Source organism: Doryrhamphus excisus, chromosome 16 (genome assembly GCF_030265055.1).
Source record: "Doryrhamphus excisus isolate RoL2022-K1 chromosome 16, RoL_Dexc_1.0, whole genome shotgun sequence".
Taxonomy (NCBI): Eukaryota; Metazoa; Chordata; class Actinopteri; order Syngnathiformes; family Syngnathidae; genus Doryrhamphus; species Doryrhamphus excisus.
In genome coordinates this window covers 18,539,698-18,560,142 of record NC_080481.1, presented here as the reverse complement: position 1 = coordinate 18,560,142, position 20,445 = coordinate 18,539,698, and the positions used below count along the sequence as shown (strand labels likewise).

Here is a 20,445-nt window from a genome sequence, read left to right as displayed (position 1 = left end):
ATGAAAAGAACGATGATCTAATCAAAGAATGGAAGATCCTTTACACGAGAGGAGTGCTTTGCTGTTTTTTTAAGGATCAAGATCAAAGATCAACTATGTGGCAGGGATGCTTTCCTATACTGGAAACAACACTGGTCAGGGATCCTCTATTTAACAGGAGTCGTGTGGTGTTTTAAAATGTTGGTCAAAGATCCTGCAGGGCAGCAAGTCAAAGATTGTGTATGTGACAGGAGCGCTGTGCTGTGACGGCGTTCCCACAGAAAGCGGCAAAATGCTGCAGCAGCGATTTAGTTTCCAAGTGTTGGAAAAAAGCCGTTTGGCGCTGCCAGCGTCTTCGCAGCCGTGTCACCCGCAGGAGGAAAAGGAAATCACGCTTCAAGCGCTCACCTGACAGTCGACGCGCGACTTGTGATGAGAGGCTGGGGGGCGGGGGCGGGGGCGGGGGTGCCAATTAGGGACGGAGCGCTACCACGCGTCTGAAAGTGATGGAAATATGACGCCGTTGTTTTATGCCAGCGCAGCACTGACAGTGTGGCCCTCTTTGTTAGCGTAAACGTTAGCTTACACGCTAGCTGGCTCCCGATTACGATGGCTCCGTACAAAAAGGAAGGACTAAAATAAAATGACTTTTATTGATCTTTGTTTTGCATCTGTGCTAACCTAGCATGGCGTTCAAATGCAATGGTAGCACCTTAGCATCACATGGCTAGCCATAGTGACGTTCCTTCATGTGACCGCATTGTACGCCATGGATATCCGTGGATCCGTGACTTGATCTGAGAATCTGGAATCATGTCAAATCTAATAAGAACAAAAATGAAATCATAATAAAATGAAGAAATCCAAAGATTTCACAGCATAAAACATTGATTACATTCGCTACATTCATCAATAAATTGTAAATGAACATGAAGCAAATATGACTGCAATAGGATATATAAAAATGATAAATACATGAACAAAATTATAATACAAATACTTCAAATAAATCAAATCTAGAAAAGGTCTCATACTATTTCATAAAGCATAACACTTTTGGAGAAACACAAAAGGATGTCAATAGAATTATAATCATAAATATGGTTCAATAAAATAAATAAAATGGTGGATGGATGGGTGGATGGATGGATGGATGGGTGGGTGGATGGATGGATGGGTGGATGGATGGATGGATGGGTGGATGGATGGATGGATGGTTGGATGGGTGGATGGGTGGATGGATGGATGGATGGATGGGTGGGTGGATGGATGGATGGGTAGGTGGGTGGGTGGATGGATGGATGGATGGATGGGTGGATGGATGGATGGATGGATGGATGGGTGGATGGATGGATGGATGGTTGGATGGGTGGATGGGTGGATGGATGGATGGATGGATGGGTGGGTGGATGGATGGATGGATGGGTAGGTGGGTGGGTGGATGGATGGGTGGATGGATGGATGGTTGGATGGGTGGATGGGTGGATGGATGGATGGATGGATGGATGGGTGGATGGATGGATGGATGGGTGGATGGGTGGATGGGTGGATGGGTGGATGGATGGGTGGATGGATGGATGGATGGATGGATGGATGGAAGGGTGGGTGGATGGATGGATGGTTGGATGGGTGAGTGGGTGGATGGTTGGATGGGTGGATGGATGGATGGATGGATGGGTTGGTGGATGGATGAGTGGATGGATGGATGGTTGGATGGGTGGATGGGTGGATGGGTGGATGGGTGGATGGGTGGATGGGTGGATGGGTGGATGGGTGGATGGGTGGATGGATGGATGGATGGATGGGTTGGTGGATGGATGAGTGGATGGATGGGTGGATGGTTGGATGGGTGGATGGATGGATGGGTGGATGGATGGATGGATGGGTTGGTGGATGGATGGATGAGTGGATGGATGGGTGGATGGTTGGATGGGTGGATGGATGGATGGGTGGATGGTTGGATGGGTGTATGGATGGATGGATGGATGGATGGGTGGATGGTTGGATGGGTGGATGGATGGGTTGGTGGATGGATGGATGGTTGGATGGGTGGATGGGTGGATGGTTGGATGGTTGGATGGTTGGATGGTTGGATGGATGGATGGATGGTTGGTTTGGTGGCTGGATGGTTGGATGAGTGGGTGGATGGATGGGTGGGTAGGTGGATGGGTGGATGTATGGATGGATGATGGGTGGGTGGATGGATGGATGATGGATGGGTGGATGGATGGATGATGGATGGGTGGGTGGATGGATGGATGATGGATGGATGGTTGGATGAGCGGGTGGATGGATGGGTGGGTAGGTGGATGGGTGGATGGATGGATGATGGATGGGTGGGTGGATGTAAAAGGCGCCATCCCTCCTAATGCCACATAAAGGCCAAACTCGGTATCATCCCAATCGGAGCCTGATCATTCGGGAACGTCGGGCCCCGACGGTGCTGGAAGACGTCAGCTGACGTTAGCCGCGGAGTCCGGATCGTCTCGCGGCTCGGCTGGGACGTCGTCCATCATCGTCCGTCGCGGATTTGTTTGCTCTTAATTGAAATATTATTTTACCTGACTTTTGAATTATTGATGGCTTAAAAATGTCTTTCTCGCTCATCAATAATTCAGAGCGGATGGCGGGAAACATGTCGCATCAAAGCGTCCGTCGTCTCGAGCGCAATTTACAATTTCCATCCGCCGCCGCGTCAACCTGGCGTCGCTAATGAGATGGAGGAAGGAGGGCGGGGGGGGCGGCGGGGGCGGCGGTTGGGGGGTTCAAATGTGAGAGCGGCGGGCCGGCTGTCAAGCGCCGGGTGACGGTTTTAGGACTCGGCGGCGATACTTCATTAATTAACCTTCACAGGCGATGTAGATCCGCTCATCAAGATGCAGTTAATTAAAGAAAGGTCACCCCAAGGGCTGCTGGGAAGCGGCGGCCGTACAATGGAGGGACGGCACTGCTTTCAGCCAGATAACACTCCAAGGGGGCTGGGGGGGGGGGGGGCTCAATGGCAGACATTTCACCACAACTCCGGGATAAAAAAAACACTTTTCTGACTTGGTTCGGTCTTCATCCTGTCCGAACGCTCTAATGGAAAAAAACAGTAAAATATTCATCTGGCTCAATCGACGGCATCCATCTTTTAGCATCGTCTTCTTTTTTGATGCTGTCCGAGTAAATAATGCACTTTATTTATAGAAGGCTTTTCCTGCCCACTCAAGGAGCTTAAGTCAAAAGTAGGGAAGGAATACGTTCAAGTCCTACGCTGAAAGCAAAGTCTAATAGTGGCATCGACAGTGCTTCCCTGCAGGACTGCAATCTATCTGTGGCGGGGTAGATTATGTCACCGTCTGGTCGCCTCTCTTGTCACCTTTACACCCCTAGTACCCGATGTGGTAGAAAACAAGACAAAGGAAACCTGTTTAGCACCTTCTCAATACACCCTTTAACATCATTAGAGCCCTCTAGACATGGCATAGCACCCCTACAGTCACCTTTACACCCCTAGTACCCGATGTGGTAGAAAACAAGACAAAGGAAACCTGTTTAGCACCTTCTCAATACACCCTTTAACATCATTAGAGCCCTCTAGACATGGCATAGCACCCCTACAGTCACCTTTACACTCCTAGTACCCAATGTGGTAGAAAATAAGACAAAAGAAACCTGTTTACCACCTTCTCAATACACTGTTTAACATCATTAGAGCCCTCTAGACATGGCATAGCACCCCTACAGTCACCTTTACACTCCTAGTACTCAATGTAGTAGACAGGAGAGAAAATAAGTTGTGCTGTCACGGTTGATGCGTTAATGACGCCTTAAAGAAGTTTCCTTTAAAAGTCGGACAAATGGCAACTCACATTAAACATTCCAAAAGTGGGATTCCTCATGAATGATATTTCCTGTAGTATAATGATGAATGTCTATGTATTTTAATGTATTTTAAAAGAGAAATGAAATGACATTAGGTTGGTTTTATGACTATTGGCCTGTTTTAGCTATTTTCATTTGTACATTTCATGAAGGAAAAGTGCATGGAGGCAATTCTTTCATCATAATAATCCTTTCAATGTTCCTAAATAGGCTTTTTACTCACAAACATTTACAATTTAAAACCTGTATCAATAAATAATAATAATAAATCAAGAAACTCATCTTATTTGGAGCTGACACAAATAAACAAAAATATGTCAGAGTGAGAGGTCTTACTCGCTCACATTTTGGATTTGCTGATGTTTATGAGCGAGAAAAAAATGATACCAAAATATAGCTGCTGACTATATTATTTTAAATCATGCCCCCTATGATAATAGTGGGAACAATAGTTCCCAAATTGAAAGGTTACAAGTTTTTTTTCTCTTAATTTGCTAATATTTCAACGAATATTATAGAAATATTCATATTGAATCATATTGAATCGGTGTTTCTTCATCCTGAGCAAGGAGCCAATGTGCCGACGCGGGGTTGCAATACTCGCCTTCGCCACAAGGCGGCAGCAGCGCCGACAGTAGCCTCTTGAGAGGCTTATTTTACGGTAGCAGCAGAGCGAATATGACGTGCCGACGCCGACAATTGAGTACATATTTGAACTTCCAGGTGGTTTTGTGCGTGAATAGCGTGCCTTTTAATAATATATTTGATATTGCTTGTTAGTTCAAGGCGCTGAATTCCACTTCAGTCACGTCGAAGATCCACTTTAATGCCGTGGTCAGCTAGCATGAACGGCTAATGTCAGCCTGACGTCCGCCATGTTCAGGTCAGAATGAGATGGAGTTAGCAGTTTTCAGTGCTTGGGAAATGGGCTGGTATTGCAAATGTCTCATGGTGAATGTGCTATTATATTAACGTGTATTGAAGAGGCGTTTTTAAGTTTTATTATTGGAGTTATTATATTTTGGGAGTTAGTGGAAAAGCCTTTTCACGACCTTGTAGAGACCTGTAGACATGAAATAACACCCCTACTGTCACCTTTCCACCCCTGTTACCCAATGTAGTGTGACGTCTGGCCGTGTGGTGCTTGTGGCGACAGCGGCAGGATGCGCAGACAAGGACCCAAGTGCAGGTAAGGAAAGTACCAAGTTACCGTGAAATAGGAGTATGAAAACCTGAAGTAAAGTCTGAGAGAGATAACAGAGATAAACCAAGTGTGACATACCGTACACATAATAAGTGAATGTAAGACATTTGAGGCATAGAAAACTTGTTTACCACCTTCGGAATACTTTGTTAATCATGATTAGAGCCCTCTAGACATGACATAACACCCCTGTGGTCACCTTTACACTCCAATTACATAATATAGTAGACATAATAGCAGAAAATCTTTATGTCCTTCTATGGGTGTTTTTTTAAAAACATTAAAGCCCTCTAGACATGAAATAACACCCCTATAGTCACCTTGACATGACCATTACCCAATATAGTAGACATAGTAACAGAAAACAAGACATTTAAGGCATAGAAAACCTGTTTACAACCTTCCATGTGTGTTTTTAACATGATTAGAGCCCTCTAGACATGAAATAACACCCCTATAGTCACCTTGGCATGACCATTACCCCATATAGTAGACATAGTAACAGAAAACAAGACATCTCAGGCATAGAAAACCTCTTTACAACTTTCTAAATATGCTTTTCAACATGATTAGAGCCCTCTAGACATGAAATAACACCCCTATAGTCACCTTTCCACCCCTGTTAGCTAATCTAATAGAAATAAAAAGGGAAATAAGACATCTCAGGCATAGAAAACCTGTTTACAACCTTCTAAATGCGTTTTTAACATTACTAGAGTCCTCTTGACATGAAATAACACCCCTATAGTCACCTTTACACTCCTATTGGAGCCCTGTAGGCATGAAAGAAAACCCTACAGTTACCTTTACACTGTTAGCCAATACAGTGGGCATCATGAGATGAAGACATTTTACTACTATTATGATTATTATTATGATTATATAATATAACCTTTCCCCTATGTGGCCCTTGCTGGAAAGCGATGGGACACCCGTGGCTTATATAAAATGTGTATGTTTTTCCATTGATTGGAAAAGCAGCGAGTGGCTGGAAGACGACTAAGTGGCGTGTTCCTATTCTTCCAGCGTATTTACTTTCATTCCATCCAATCAAAGGGAACGCCGTCCTTCGCCAAATTGTATTCCCGTTGGTTTGCCGGCTGCGTGCACACAATGTCCCGTCCAACAATGGCGCTCAGCCTCCCGACGCCATTGGCTGGAGCGTGACAGTCTGACATAACTCCGCCTTTTCTTCCCCCCCCCTTTCCTTTCACCCTCTGCCCCCCGCCCCCCGCCAACACAGCCCCCAATTATTCAGCTCCAAATTCAATAGCAATTTTCCGCTCAATGAAATAGTGGTTTCAATCTGGAGAGTAATGTCACTTTGGAGACGCTTTCTCCAACGCCGTGTCTGCCGGCGGATGGATGGACGCGGGCGAGGGTTCATTTGGCGCGGAGGAAATGATAGCCGCCCGCCGCCGCTTGTCATTTATCGACGGGAGACGCGCCGTGCGGGGATGTTTGGGGGCCCCGCAGAGTGCTCTTCCTTTAAAAAGCTCCACTGGTTAGCTTTCACTCAAAAGGAAGGAACAACAACCACAATAGCACTCAGCCCCCCCCCCCCCCCCCAAAAAAAAAGGCAGAACTGTTAGAAGAAAGGATGCTATAACGCTGTGAGGTGCTGATGTTAGGTTCCACATGGAGGAACCTAACCTCGGTATGGGGACAGGACGGCCAGGGTGTGGGATGCTGTGTGGCTGGGGTGTCCAAAGTGTGGCTCTGACCACGCCGCATTCTAAATGCTCCATTTGTGACTGGAAGACGAAATTATTCATTTGACAAGAATGGAGTCAAACCATGAGGACAGGAAATGGTGGCATTTTTGGAGAATAACGAATAACAGGAAGTCATTCCCAAGGGACCCACCTGTGTGACCTTCACAGGGAGTCGGAATGCGTGTTCTCCCGTTCAACCATGCAGGGCATGCCCACGCACGGCTTCCCCTGAGCTCCACCAGTGCTGCCGCGTTTCCAGTCCCAGTTGATCCACGGCTCTCCAGGACGTTATTCCTTTCTTAGCAACTCCTACAGCCGCTGTGGAACGAGCGGGGTTCCTTCGTCACCAGGAAGCCCTTTGGGGGGGGGGGGGGGGGGGGTCCAGCTGGAAAAGGTGCAGATGGTGAACGGTCTAGAAAGCTTTCTGTGGGTTATTGTGTGTAGCTGCTCTGCAGGAGTCCCCAACTCAATCCAAAGGGCCCTAAAATGAGCGTCGTAGGCCCCCTTTCATTTCCTCTCATTGATGGAAGAAAACCATAAAAATCCCAGAAAACCAGCAAAGGTGTAAAAATGAGCTGTGATTTTAGCAGAAAGACAAATTGTTCCAAGAGATCAAAGTTACGTCATCTAATGAGAAAAGATGGAGGTTCATATGACCAGGAAAAACACCTCATTGATTTCACCAGGTAGGAATATGACATTAAAACGTAGGAATATGATGAGGAATGGTTTATTGGCCCGGGTCACATTCTAACCATATCATTGACTTGAGGAAAGCTGGATTGGGAAAAAAGGTTGAAGGTTTAAGTCGGGAATTTACCAGAAGATAAATTGACCAGAAAAATGTTAGAAATTCCCCCCAAAAAGTCCAAACTTGGAAGTCTACCAGAATAAAAGTGGTCCATTTTACATGAATCAGAATCCAAAATGTTTTTATTGCCAGGTATGATCAAACACATACCAGGAGTTTGTTCTGGTGAAGTGGGTGCAGACATTTATTAAAAAGTGGAAATGAATACATTTACGAGGAAAAAACTATTTTGGGAAAGAAGTTGTATTATTACGAGAGTAAAGTTGGAAATCTGTTAGAAAAAAAATGTATGAAATTCCTCATTTGTCATAGGATGAAGTGGAGTGTTTGGTCCACTTTGGGCCCTATGATGGCGTTCGATTCCAGCATGGTGGTTTTGCTGGAGTGGTGCTCTTAAAGCAGCATGCATCGCTAATAATGCAGGGTGGGGGTAAAAAAGGCAATTATAGGCGCTGTTTGTGTGTAATATATCAGCGGGCCATCCGGGGGCCCGGCGTAATGAATGCAAACGTGCGAGCAGTGAGCCGTGCCCCCCCCCCCCTCGATGTGGAAATAAACAGAGCCGTGGAAATGCTTCTCATTAGTGTTGTTTTCATATCAAGTCCCTCACACCGCCTTCCACCAAGCCCCGCTCCCCCCGCTCCTCCGGGGACCAAGCACCGATACGTACGGCGAAGGGCAAAACAACAAGGCAGCCCGCATCGACGCTATTACCCCCCCCCCCCCCCAGTAGTTGCTGGTCCTCCCCCAGGACCGCCATGTGGAGGCCGGCCACAGGAAAACACATTAAGACCTTCCGGAAAAAGAGTCCCAGCTTTCATTTATTACCATTGGTGTTGCTCCCCCCGCCATCTTTGATACCATACCGTCTCACGTGGGGGGGGGGGGGCGGTCTGGCTGGCCTATGTTTGGGCTTCCGTACCCACCGCTTGGCCAGTTGGCAGAGTACACTCACACGGCTCTATTCACTGTTAGGGATGTACTGACAATATACTAGTACGTATCCCAAATCCTACAATATACTAGTACGTATCCCAAATCCTACAATATACTAGTACGTATCCCAAATCCTACAATATACTAGTACGTATCCCAAATCCTACAATATACTAGTACGTATCCCAAATCCTACAATATACTAGTACGTATCCCAAATCCTACAATATACTAGTACGTATCCCAAATCCTACAATATACTAGTACGTATCCCAAATCCTACAATATACTAGTACGTATCCCAAATCCTACAATATACTAGTACGTATCCCAAATCCTACAATATACTAGTACGTATCCCAAATCCTACAATATACTAGTACGTATCCCAAATCCTACAATATGTGTACTAGTACGTATCCCAAATCCTACAATATGTGTACTAGTACGTAGCCCAAATCCTACAATATGTGTACTAGTACGTAGCCCAAATCCTACAATATGTGTACTAGTACGTAGCCCAAATCCTACAATATGTGTACTAGTACGTAGCCCAAATCCTACAATATGTGTACTAGTACGTGTCCCAAATCCTACAATATGTGTACTAGTACGTAGCCCAAATCCTACAATATGTGTACTAGTACGTGTCCCAAATCCTACAATATGTGTACTAGTACGTATCCCAAATCCTACAATATGTGTACTAGTACGTATCCCAAATCCTACAATATGTGTACTAGTACGTATCCCAAATCCTACAATATGTGTACTAGTACGTATCCCAAATCCTACAATATGTGTACTAGTACGTATCCCAAATCCTACAATATGTGTACTAGTACGTATCCCAAATCCTACAATATGTGTACTAGTACGTATCCCAAATCCTACAATATGTGTACTAGTACATATCCTACAATATGTGTACTAGTACATATCCCAGTACATATGTGAAATGAGGGCTTTTGGTTGTAATATTCCAACATTTGATGATAAAATGAGGACTTTTATGAGGTAATATTCTGCCTTCTGACGTTCATAGCCCCCATCCCATCACCCCCCCCCCCCCCCCCCCCCCACTAGTTTCTGGGAGGCGATACAGGTATCAGGACATCAGGGCACGGACTAAGAGACTAAAAAGTGTGTCTTTCCTATGATGGCTCTAGGAAAGGTCCAGTTTGTAACCATGGCAACCAATGGTCCTCCACATGTATATCCTTCTTTATTTAGGATTTATTCTTCAACATCATTTCCATATTTTGTACTGAAAATGGAGCTGGTGCAATGTCATTCTCCAATTGGTAAAATGACCATATATATAATAATATAATAATACATAATCTAATAATGCATAATATCAAATCCCTTACTTTCAAGCTATGCCTGAAATGTGTATCCAATCAGCTATGCACACCTTTATCCGGATCCTCACTAAAATGTCTTCTCCTTTGGTTGGTGCGTACGTAAAGAAAGAAGAAGCAGCTTGGACCGGGACGCGTCTCGGCTCCCCGGCGCCGCCGTCTGGGCCCCGCCCCGCCTGAGCCGTGAGGGTCGTCGCGCGGCGCCTCCAGGCCACCCAAAAGATCGCCTTTCGGCCATCTGCCGCCTTTTCCAGTAAAGAGGGGACGTGTAAGCGGATCCGTCAAGGTGACATGAACGGCGGCTCCACTCCAGGACGGGTAAGTCATGGACGCCGACGGGATGAAGGGGCGGGTTACCCAAGACCAGCAGGCACCGTAAAGCCACACCACTTGGAAGATGCTGGATTTGATTTCATGTCGGCGAGGAACCCATTTAGACAAACGAGAGCCATGGCGGAGGCCACCAGTAGGGGGCGCTGGGTCCGGCTGGGTCCGGCTGGGTCCGGCTGGGTCTGGCTGGGTCTGGCTGGGTCCGGCTGGGTCCGGCTGGGTCTGGCTGGGTCTGGCTGGGTCCGGCTGGGTCCGGCTGGGTCTTTGGCTATTGAAGCATGTCGTGTGTAAAGTAGCGTGCTCGCTAACAGCCATGGACGGACTAAGCTGACTCTACAAGTCATACTTTGTATGCCTTTCCTCAAATATCCGCTTCCAACAATATTGGCATACTTTTATGTAATACTTCCCATTCCATCATCATAACATGAGCACTTTTTCCTCGTCAAGCGGGGACCTTTGGTGCTAATTCTCCTCAAACATGTGATGTGATCCACTTGAAGACGCATTAGTCCATTTCAAAGGAAACGGTCAGTCAAATAGTGGTTCCCTCGGTACGCGTGCTCACGTGAGTGCGTGACGGGCGTCGTCCAGCGTCGTCCAGCGTCATCCGGCGCCAGCCAGCCCGGACCGCCAAAATGAAAGCAAAGCTTTGGCTAGTATTTGTGGCCTCTGTCTGCGATAGCGGCGTGGCTCCCGCTGGTATTTTTGTAATTTGCGGCGGCGTCTGTGCTCCTCCGCCTTAATATCAGAATATTGCTTCAATTTGGGCTGCAGGAAAGTCGCCCTCGCTTTCTTTTTACGTCTCCAGGTATTTGTTGTGTTTTGTTTTATGGATGAATTATTTAGAAGACTCCAAAATAGAGAGGCGAGCGTGAGGCCTGGATGTCCCGCTATGATTTCTTTCATATGCTCCTCGCCACACGCGGGGCGGAGGATGCCTAATTTCCCTGAAGGAGGTCGCTGTTGAATTGGAGTGGAATGATAAAGAGTTATTACCTGCCTTTTCCACTCCTTGGCTTCCACGGCCTCGTGGAGATCCTAGTCTCACCAAATACTGGACCGCAACGCTGGGGCTGCTGGTCTTCATCCTGCACTGTTAATACACAAATAGACCTACGTACTTCAGAAATAGACTACTACGTTCTTAGTGCATCAGGACAGAAAGGTTCCACTACAATCATAACAATTATGTGATTCAAAAATATGCAAATATTATGCAATATGCAGGTACCTGATCAAAAAATACACATGTATTACAAATACTATAAATTACAAAGGTGTTGCTGTTAATTGACAATCAGGAAAAAACCTTTCCATTAAAAATGTCATCCATCCATCATCCATCCATTTTCTATACTGCTTATCCTCACCAGGGTGGGGGTGCTGGAGCCTATCCCAGCTGTCTTGGGGCGAGAGGCGGGGTCCACCCTGGACTGGTGGCCAGCCAATCACAGGGCACATATAGACAAACAACCATTCACACTCACATTCATACCTATGGACAATTTGGTGTGGCATTATGGTAATATATAAGGCTAATATGGTTATGGTAATATGATGTGGTAATATATATGAGTAATATGGTAATATGATGTGGTAATATGGTAATATATATGAGTAATATGGTAATATGATAATGGTAATATGGTAATATATATGAGTAATATGGTAATATGATGTGGTAATATGGTAATATGATAATGGTAATATGGTTATGGTAATATGATAATATGCTAACATGATAATGTGGCAATATGGTAATTGGTAATGGTAATATTGTGGTGTGGTAATATGGTAACATATAAGGGTAATATGGTGATATAGTAATGGTAATATGGTTATGGTGATATGGTAATATGGTAATATATATAAGGGTAAGATGGTAATGGTAATCTGCCATTCATTTCCTGGCCTGGTGTGTGTATTAGGAAGTATTAGTATTAAGTAGTAAAACGTAGTAAAAAGTAGTAAAACGTCATCTTTTCAAATATTGCAGGTGAGGTGAAAAGTGGAAACAAATTCGGTTTCCATGTTTGCTCCCGGTAGACAAAGCCCCCCCCCCATGCTAATACTTGGTGGAATCATATTTCATCACTTAGCCAACACGCTAAAGTTCATAGCTCTATTAATGAAAGACTCAGGCTTTTTCTTTACACACGTAGCGCTTTTTAAAAATGCTAATGGAACCAGCGCCCCCCCGCACCCCCCCACACCCCAGCACCTGAACGTGCCCTAATTCCCCCCTCAAAAGGTCAGTGGGATGAGTTATGGCGGCGGGGGGGCAGAGAGCTATTCCCTCGTTAGATTTGACAAAGGGAGGCTGCCATTTGCGCCCGTTAAAAATAGTGCACCCTGATAAACGATGGTGGGACGGATACGGGCGCTCCTCCGACGCGGCCGGCGTAGGAATGGAAGGGGAATCATCTGTTCCAGGGTCAAAGGGTCACATGACAGCAGTATTACGCGTACAGGGAGTGTTCCGTGGCACATTTCAACCTGCCGCTCCAAAGACACGCAACCACGTCATGTATGACAAATATTGGCAAATGTCCTCTTCTACTCATTTCATCATTCCATTTGGAAAACATTCCGGACAACTTTCATGCATTTTAGCTAGCAGACATTTCTCCCGTGTTTTGGCTCCCACTCTGTATCCTGATAAAATTCATAACTACTGTACATTGTATCAGGAGGGCAAACGGCACCACCTCCTGGATCAGGTGGGGCCCTGCCCTGCCTGGCCTGGCCTGGCCTGGCCTGGCCTGGCCTGGCCTGGCCGCCCCAATGCCAAGTCAAGTGTGGTCAAGTCAAGTCAAGTTTATTCATATAGCCCTTAATCACAAAAGGGCTAGGAAAAACTCAAACCCATTAGGGAAAAAGAAAGCTTGAGAAGGGACCCCCCCCCCCCACCCCCCCATGACCAGGCTGCAAAGGGTGTGTTGAGGGTAACATGTGACCAGCAGATATAAACAGTATAGTAGTCCAGGTCCAAGATGTACGTAGAGTACCATCAGGAGAGGTGGGCAGCCGCGGGTCTTGGGATGATCACCATCAGATGTTGTCCAGTTGAGTCAGGGCAACTTCCCAACAGCCTCTCCTGCCCCCCCCCCCCCCCCCCCCCCCCAACGGGGGCGGGGAATATAGAGGGAGCGAGAGAGAAGGAGCAGCAGTCAGGCAGGGAATATTTTCAACAAAATGCTAAAGTGTAGAAACAAGTCATAAGTCAGGACTTGAACATTTCTCCTGCGGCAGCAGCTCTGATATTAATATCAGGTAGTACTGGTACTCCAGTACGTAGCGAGTACTTAGGTAGTACTTAGGTAGCATGGTAGCATTTCAACCAAGTGAAGCCTTCGTTTCCATCGCCTCACGACCTCTCGCAGACTTTACGATTTCACCTTCAGTCGCAAGCCGACGCAAAAACCTCCCACGCCGCCGTCCCCACCGCCCCCCCCCCTTCCCCCCCGCCGACGCAGATTGCAACTCATCTGTTTTTTTGTTTTTAATTGCGGCAGATTTTTAGGCCGTCCCAGTGCGCCGGTGGTCGTTGTCATCCGTCTGCCGTGACAGGAAGGTAGTGTGGCACGGCGCCACTTGGCTGCCGCTAGCCCACCGCCCGCCCGGCCCCCGCCCCCTTCCCCAACATCTGATGTGTCAGGCGTATCACACGGCCCAGCGATCGCGAGGTGACACCCGCCGCTGAATCAGTGACATTTCACGGACGCTGCAAATCTATCCATCTTTGTCAAGCCGCCGCCCTCATTTGAAGCCTTCCTCCAGTTAGCATATTGATCACACGCTCGCGCGCTAAGAGACGACCACCCCGCCACTCGTCGCCCCCTGCTGGCCAAAGCAACTTGACTCATCTGAATAAATACCACGTCACTTTTCAAAGCACTCCAAGGTGTGAAGTTAGCAACACTGTTAGCATGTCACGTTAGCTGATGATGCTAACTTGTGTTGTTTTAAATGATTGTTCCTTTTGTTCAAATTCCAAATGTATTTATTACACTTTCCATACTTCAGCGTTAGCGTGTAGACGTTTTTACGACACGGCTGGCCTGATGATGCACCGCTAGATGATGCACCGCTAGCTCATGCTCGCATTCCCTCTTCTATGGTTACCATCACATTTTCCCACAGCCTGTTTCCCATAGCCTGTGACTGAAAGAAAACGCTAGCCAAAGATCCTTTATATGACAGGAGTGCTGTGCTGCTTTTACAAATCTACGGGGGGAAAAAACACGAGCCAAAGATCCTTAATGTGACAGGAGTGCTCTGCTTTTTTTTTTTTTTAAACCTACTGGGAAAAAAACCCTGCAAGTCAAAGATCCTTTATATGACAGGAATGCTCTGCTATTTTTAAAAACCTACCGAAAGTAAAACACTAGTCAAAGATCCTCTATGTGACAGGAGAAAGAAGCAAGTACTGTAGGTAGTAGTGCAGTAGGAGTGAGTAGTAGTAGTTGGGGGGGGGGGTAGCCAGGTGTCCCTCCTCCCTGCAGCCCTCCATGCGGGGGGGGGATGTCTGCATGATGTAAGTAGTTTATGAAGAATGACTTTTTATTGACTGATTGTGTTCACTCATGTATTTTTTGCAATAAAGCCCACAGTGAACATAGTCAACTCACTAGTTTGCTGGTGGGGGGGGGGGGGGGGGGGGGGTGAGCATGTGACGAGCGCAGATGGGCGGGCCTTTAGCGCTAGCTTGGATAGCAAAGCGGTGCAGACATGGTTTGTCATCAGGGATTTCCTAGATAGATCCCAGAGCAGATCCAGGCTGATGGATACTGTGGATTTAGGACCATGGTCGTGTAACATGTGGCCAGATAAAGTGGTCTGTGTGTGTGCACGTGTGTGTGTGCGTGTGCATGTGCGTGTAGGCACCTTTGACGTTTTTGAAATGGAGCGCCGAGTCAGCACGAGGCTCGTCACACGCTCACCCTCTGCACTGCCAGAAAACGATCACGCCGCAGCGTCCACTTAAACGCTTCCTCCTTGTCATGTGATTCATCAGAAATCCCCCCCGTCCCTATTTTTGGGGGCAGCATCGCTCTGCGTCATTGTGTCAAGTGAGGCTGCGGCCACTGCAGTCCAGTCGGAGCTGAGCACAATCTGCTGGAAGCCCCAAGTGCTCATCTGGCAACCCACTTAAAGCTACGCTAAGAGATCATTGGCTAACTCTAGGGCGCCTCCCTGTCCTTTAAATAAACAAGGCGGGAGATGTCCTGGCTGGTCCTCTGTGGCTGACGTTTTGGTTTCCCGTTCTATGATTATCATCACACTTTTATCGCTGCCATCCCTGGAGTCCTATTGATGACCCGGCGTACATTATTGATGGTCTCTGTAGCCATATTGTTCTGAGCAGCCAGGATGGACACGTGTGTGCCAGCTACGTTACATCCATTTCCTGTTCTACCGCTAACCAAAAATGTTCCAAAATATCACCGCTAACCAAAACTGTCAGAAAATGTCACCGCTAACCAAAACTGTTAGAAAATGTCACCGCTAACCAAAACTGTTAGAAAATGTCACCGCTAACCAAAACTGTTCCAAAATATCACCGCTAACCAAAACTGTCAGTAAATGTCACCGCTAACCAAAACTGTTCCAAAATATCACCGCTAACCAAAACTGTCAGAAAATGTCACCGCTAACCAAAAATGTTCCAAAATATCACCGCTAACCAAAACTGTCAGAAAATGTCACCGCTAACCAAAACTGTTCCAAAATATCACCGCTAACCAAAACTGTTCCAAAATATCACCGCTAACCAAAACTGTTAGAAAATGTCACCGCTAACCAAAACTGTTCCAAAATATCACCGCTAACCAAAACTGTCAGAAAATATCGCCGCTAACCAAAACTGTTAGAAAATGTCACCGCTAACTAAAAATGTTCCAAAATGTGTCGTTTTCACAAAAGAGGAAAGTCACTTCATGGGACTATCTGCCCCCGATCCCACCAGACTGACCGCTTTAAGAAAGGTCAGGCTGTGAGAGGTCGGTGGGGGCAAAACGGCTCGCGGGTGACCCCCCCTCCCCAATTAGGAACACCGCAGGGTACGAGAGTGCGGTGGGGAGTGACAGTCATTTAGCAGCAGCTCATCTGAGGGGAGGAAGTAGGAGATGGATGATGGGGGGGGGCCTGTTAGAACCTCTCCACCCGTCGTCCTGCCACCTCTGCTCCACACACACGCACGCACACGCTCACACACACACATGCACACGCACACGCCATCGCCGCATGATTATTGGTGCAATCAGTCATGTAACAGCCCGGCCCGGCTTTGTGTGGGGGCTGCTGTATTTGTCACTGTCACTTTCTCCCACTGCTACGCCATTGTCTTGGAAATTGTATGTGTAAGGCAAGAGATGCCTGTGACCCACTTCCACGCACACACACACACACACACACACACACACACACACACGCACACACACACTTTGATGTGTCCTATTATGTGTCCCAGCAAGAGCCATAAATAATTGTGACAAGTTTTTTTTTGTTGCGCGTGGAAGTCCTTGACTCTGCCTCCTGTTCCAGCACCTCCCCTCTTGTACGGAGACGCTGCCAGACCCCCCCACCCCTCGCCGCCCGATGATAGATGGCACGGCGCGGCAAATGACACCGGGATAGATTTTTAGTTTGTGCTTTGGAAGGGATCAGTAATGGTGCTTTGCTGTACGGGGCAATAAAGAAGAGGGACAGGAGACGGAGCGGCGAGAGAGGAAAAACCAAAGGAGGGGGTTGGCGGCCATCTTGGCTCCGATGCAGTGCAGGGAAACGCACCTTCTGTCCTCTGATGACGCCGTCCACAACCGTCATCTTCCGTAAAAAATGGAGCCGGGCGCCAGGTAGCGTACCACCTGCGGGGTGTGGTGCCAGGCGCTGCCATCGGTCATGCTAACGAGCGGCGTGCTAACATGCCTTGAATTATGGCACCTCCGCCAAGGCCCGCACTAGTCCTGCAGATGGCCATAAATTCTCTGGGACGTTTTGGCGCTATTGTGCTCACGACTCACGGGTGCTCAATGAAGACTCCAGCTTTACTGACTCACGGGTACTTCACGAAGAGCCGCGACTTAAGGGCGCTCACAAAGACCGGAGTTTCACTGACTCACGGGTACTTCACGAAGAGCCGCGACTTAAGGGTGCTCACAAAGACCGGGGTTTCACTGACTCACGGTACTTCACGAAGAGCCGTGACTCACCAGTGCTCAACAAAGACCGGGGTTTCACTGACTCACGGGTACTTCACGAAGAGCCGTGACTCACGAGTGCTCAACAAAGACCGGAGTTTCACTGACTCACAGGTGCTCCATGAAGACTCAAGCTTCACTGACTCACGGGTACTTCATGAAGAGCCGTGACTCACGAGTGCTCAACAAAGACTCACGGGTGCTTGCGGAATACTTGAGTTCAGTGATTCAGGAGTACTTGTTTCACTGACTCACGGGTAAATCAAGTGCTGCTCGGGCCACAACACGTTTGAGACTCGTTCATAGAATGTACTAAGCGAGCTGGAAGCGCCGCTGGGCGGTCGGGTTCGTATGTTCGCACCTTTGCGAGGGTCGATGACAGATTTCCGTGGCGCCACGTTCAGAGCTTTGTCGTCTTTATTTGACCGCAGACGCATTTGCTAATTGCATTCGCTCCTTTCCCTCACCCCCCCCTCCGTCAGCGGCCCGTGATCATTCACGTCAGCGCGGCGGCCACATCGGATAGTTCCGAAGCGGGGCTTCCGTAAAGAATCCATCACGTACATCAATGCGCATTACGGAGGTAATTAAACAGGAGGTAACGCCGGCAGATATTAAAATATCACGGGGTGATCATACGCCCCCGCGCACTCTGCAGCCTCAGCACTTGGAAGAGGGATCAGCTGCGGCATGGAAAAAATCCCAAATGGAAATGTAATTTGTCTATTTTAGAGTATGACTTCCCCCCCGATGAAAAATGATGCCTAGCGTACAGGAAGTGGCGTCGACATAATGACTGTCTGAGTTTGTACATTGAGCGCGGCAGCACCATTAGGAATAATCTGTCCAATTAAAGCGCGTGTAATTCATTAAGTTGAAGGGGGGTGGGGGGTGGGGGGGGTTATCACGCCGCTGAAATATGACCTCTCTTGTCCCTAAGACTAATACGTCTCAACAGAGGATGAGAACGGATGGCGGCGTTATTTGGAACACGCCGCAGTGTGATGCATCTGCGCCGGGCCTCGTAAAAGCGCTGATGTATTGGACCCGCCGCGCTGAAGGGCGCCCGGATGCCAAAAATACTCGCTGACTTCATCCGGCCTCGAGCCTTGGCCGGGAATCGGGAGTTGGCGGCGGGATAGCGCCACCTAGGAGAGCGGCGGAGCGTGGAAATGTCTCAGTGGGCCAAATCTGGCTCATCCTTTGTGCAAGAAAATATGCGCCCTTCCTCTCTCAGCCGTTGCAGTGCCAGCCTGCGTGCCAACCTGCGTGCCAGCCTGCGTGCCAGCCTGCGTGCCAGCCTGCGTGCCAACCTGCGTGCCAACCTGCAAGCCTGCATGCCGTGCTTCAGCTCTATAGAGCCCCACCTCATGAACAGCAGACGTGCACGACAGCGTCAGAGTAGCAACCCTGGTGACCATAGAAAACTCATCGGTTGTACATTTAGGAAGACGACCCGCCCAACGGAGACTCAAGCTTCACGGACTCACGGGTACTCAGCAAAGACTCAAGCTTCACTGACTCACGGGTACTCAGCAAAGACTCAAGCCTCACTGACTCACAGGTACTCTGCAAAGACTCGAGCCTCACTGACTCACGGGTACTCTGCAAAGACTCAAGCTTCACTGACTCACGGGTACTCTACAAAGACTCAAGCTTCACTGACTCACGGGTACTCTGCAAAGACTCAAGCTTCACTGACTCACGGGTACTCTGCAAAGACTCAAGCTTCACTGACTCACGGGTACTCGGCAAAGACTCAAGCTTCACTGACTCACGGGTACTCTGCAAAGACTCAAGCTTCACTGACTCACGGGTACTCAGCAAAGACTCAAGCTTCACTGACTCACGGGTACTCTGCAAAGACTCAAGCTTCACTGACTCACGGGTACTCTGCAAAGACTCAAGCTTCACTGACTCACGGGTACTCAGCAAAGACTCAAGATTCACTGACTCACGGGTAATCTGCAAAGACTCAAGCTTCACTGACTCACGGGTACTCGGCAAAGACTCAAGCTTCACTGAGGGAGACTCATGGGTACTTGGTGAAAGCTCCAGTGTCACTGACTCTCGGGTGCCTGATGAATCTTTTCGGTTGACTGACTCACGGGTACTCTCCAAAGAGTGGAGTTTGGCTGAGTCGCAGAGACTCCAGGAAGAGCCGAGACTCACGGGTGCCTGCCAAAGACTCAATGAAAGTATTTGTTGGTGTGGGCCGGCAGAGAGCGGCGCCACAGCCGCTGTGTAAAAAAGCGTAAACATTTACATGAGCCTGACATAAACACACGGCCAGAAGAGACGCCACCCCGGGCCTGTCACGGCCAACCAACGTGACAAATGGACGAGCCGACGGACGTCCCAGACACCCCCACCCCTCCCCCTCTAAACACTGACATTCCGCACGCATGAGCACTTCTTCCAAGGAACATTTGCAACACTTGGATGAAACCAAGCGACTGACAGGAAGTCTGACCCGACATCTCCTACATCAAATTGGAAGATACCACCTTTGAATGCAAACCCAAAGGACATAGACATGGTCTGTTCCAGGGTTAAACTGCAGCCACCATAAATGCTTTAGTCCTAGTCGTATATTTAACATTCTTAAAAAAGAACAAATTAGTGTAGAATAAAGAAACGTCCAATTATTATATATGAAAAATGATATCATCATTCAAAACAAACGTGCATTTTTAAGAAATAAATATTTATTGATAAGTATATTTGAATAAAAGAGCGCACGACTTCATTGTCATGGCCGCCGCCATATGGACTCGCCAAACGGCGATCACAGGCGGCAAAAGGCAATCAGCGTTGCAATGAAGAGAATTAACGGCGCCATGTCGCCGCGCCAGTAAAGATGTGTGCCGAGCTTCATTTTAGACTCTACTCTGGCAAAAGACCAGCAAATTGACTTACTTCAATTAGCCGCGTAGATGCTAACGTTGTTATGCTAGCAGGGTCACTTTAAAAATTAGGAATAGAAAAAAATCCGTATTAGGTGTCATATTTGTTTATCCGTTCATTTGTTAGC

At 47.7% G+C, this 20,445-nt stretch overlaps 1 protein-coding gene across 2 annotated transcripts in view; it reads left to right on the top strand.

Annotated features, from left to right (window-relative positions):
• The first annotated feature begins 4,537 nt into the window (after window positions 1–4,537).
• LOC131104602 (teashirt homolog 2) overlaps window positions 4,538–20,445 on the top strand; it is a 57,523-nt gene continuing 41,615 nt past the window's right edge. For both annotated transcript variants that reach the window (XR_009119805.1, XM_058051952.1), the window contains exons 1-3: window positions 4,538–4,729; window positions 4,968–5,035; window positions 9,985–10,194. The gene's annotated coding sequence lies outside the window, so the exon portion shown is untranslated. The remainder of the gene's footprint in view (window positions 4,730–4,967; window positions 5,036–9,984; window positions 10,195–20,445) is intronic.